We start from the raw sequence: 2,605 nt of genomic DNA, 5'->3' as shown, positions 1-2,605 counted from the left end.
AGATAACTGTTGTTGTGATTTAGCACTATATAAAGAAAATTAACCTTACTTTATATATAGAGGTGTTTCTTTAAATGGTTAGTTTTGCAAGATGGTTATGGATCAATAGCCTGAAATCCAGACCCAAATCCAAAGTAGTTCATCTTGAGGGGCGGCACCAAGCGTGCATTTAAAAATCTCACTGCACCCAATTGGATAACGCTACAATCAATCACAACAACACACTGGGTGACGTATCCAGAACCCTGTACGCTTAGCTATAGGCGGAGCTAACTGGTAGATTAGACTGTCATCATCTGTTCAACTCTGGCCCCGCCTACATCAGATACATCAAAGTGATTAGTGCAGCTTGCCTCTAGCCCCGCCCATATCCAATACACCGATGTGATTGGTGCAGCTTGGCTACAAGGGCATAGTTAATGAGCAGCCGTACTCGATGCCAGAGCAACTGGCGGAGCTGATTCAGATTGTGCTCTTGTGACATCTCTGGATTTCCTGGGTAATGTATCAATGCTTATGTCAGGAATTATACATCCTATTGCATTTCAATTATGACGAAATGAATACAAAGATATATAGCTGGCTATAGTAATTGCTAAATGAAAAGCAAGGAACTGTGACATTCAGCTAATGAGTAACATAAAGGCAGAAGCATTGAAGAACAGGTTCAGATTTTTTTCCAGCCTACATGTCTCTCATTGTATGTCTATACAATGAGACTGAAAAAGTTTGATCTTTTGCATGAAAGTGTTGCTTTGAAAAGGGATTGCTTCATGCTCACTAAGGAGAAGAAAACCAAAAACTCTGTGTCCATATGGACGCCATTATCTTCAAGCCCTGCTCTAACTGAATGTAAGGGGAACACTGGATATGAAATGAATACATAACACACATAACACTAACAGACACAAATAGTCTGCCTTATAAGCCTTTTAACCAGGATTGATCAAAACTCATGATGCCAATATAACTGTTTTGTGTTGCTCCCAGCTAGAAATTTTATATAAACATTTGTATTGCTACACTGTAAAACCCAAACATATAAACCATTTTATGAAAGGTACTAAGACTACAAATAAATATTTATTAAACCAAGTAAAAAGGAGGCTGTGTTAGACGTCTCTATTCAAACCTACATTCCGAACTTTTCCAAGTGAGTCTAACCGCCGTCTGTTTAGTGGTCTAACCTGATCAGTCTTCTGCTGAGATTCCACATTAGGCCCATAAAACCCAAAGAGTGGGACTAAACGGGTCTGTAATCATCCCAATGGAGAGAAAGAACAGGAGCAGAGTAAGAGCAAGGACAATGGGAGATTTTATCCCATGCTGAACTTGACACACTGCATTCTGTAGGCTTTCATTTTAAAGGACAGATGAGAAAAGGTGGAAACATGTCAGTGTTAAATGAGCTCTATGATGGAACGCCACATGTGCATGTGCATTGATGACAAAAGAACATCTGGATATGGATACGCACGATAAATGTGTATTGGAATACTAAGACACTCTGTTGGCCCTGGTATTGATGCATGGTGATGCCGACCTGGATGATTCTGCGTTCACAAAAAGGTTATGTATAAAGGCTTTAGGCTGCCCTGCACATTACTGTAGGCCCAGTTTATTATGCAACTCTTTTTCATACAGTATGTATAGTACGGGGAGGTGTTCTGATACCGATACCAGTGTCGGTACCGCCTTAGATACTGCCTAAAACGCTGGTATCGGTATGTACTGGAGTTTATACACCGATTCGATACCACGGAATAAAACCCTAAAGAAAATCTACCTTAGAGTAGGTAATTTCTGTTTTTTTCCTGTTACAACTGACTGTCAAACTGGATAATAAAAGAAAGTTCTGTGGCGTTTGTTGTTTGGGAGTTTAACCTGAGCCAGACCGACAAAGATAGAAATCACATCTCATCCATACAGGCATAGCAGTATGCAGCTTTTAAAACATTATAAAATATATGACCCACTGGTATGGGATCAATACCCAACTTCAGGTATCAGGATCGGTATCGGGAAGGAAGACATGGTACCGGACCATCTCTAGTAAGGGGTCCCTGTTCTGTTTATTTTCAGCTACGGGGTCCTTGGCCTAAAAAGACTAGACGTTGAAGACTCCTACTCTGCATGTGCAGTCCAGCGGGAGACCAGCTTTAGCGTAGGATGAAAGTGAGGAGTTGCACTTACATAAGCAGATTCTTGTGGAGGTGTACTTTTGAGGTGTTATTTGATTTGTGTTTTATGCATCCACTCTAGCCTGACCTGGTAGGATGTCAGTGTAAAAGCACACTGCTCCTATTAACCTGAATTATGTTGCAGCAGGGCAGCTCAATTATGGGGGAAAAAAAATCATAATCTTTGGTCAATAGTGAAATCACGATCATTAAAGTGAACTTTTGTGACCACCTGCCACAGTCACTTTTCACCAGCCACCTTCATTTTTGCCTCATAAAGGTGAAAACCAGGAATTGCTGTGTCTCTGTGATCCCATCCTGTCATACTCATGGTATCCTACTCGTGGACATTGCGCTGTCATCACGTGCTGTAGTGGGGGGGGGGAGGAAATATTGGACTTTAACTTATCATTGCACCTACAATA

The 2,605-nt window shown here is 41.0% G+C and overlaps 1 protein-coding gene across 1 annotated transcript in view; it reads right to left on the bottom strand.

The window, feature by feature from the left end:
* The window catches only part of LOC116705503 (carbonic anhydrase-related protein 10), a 205,151-nt gene that overhangs the window by 80,261 nt on the left and 122,285 nt on the right, over positions 1-2,605 (bottom strand). The gene's annotated exons all lie outside the window — the stretch shown is intronic.

This window comes from Etheostoma spectabile, chromosome 17, assembly GCF_008692095.1.
Source record: "Etheostoma spectabile isolate EspeVRDwgs_2016 chromosome 17, UIUC_Espe_1.0, whole genome shotgun sequence".
NCBI lineage: Eukaryota > Metazoa > Chordata > Actinopteri > Perciformes > Percidae > Etheostoma > Etheostoma spectabile.
The sequence above is the reverse complement of the archived record's forward strand: the minus strand, read 5'-3'. Positions and strand labels throughout refer to the sequence as shown.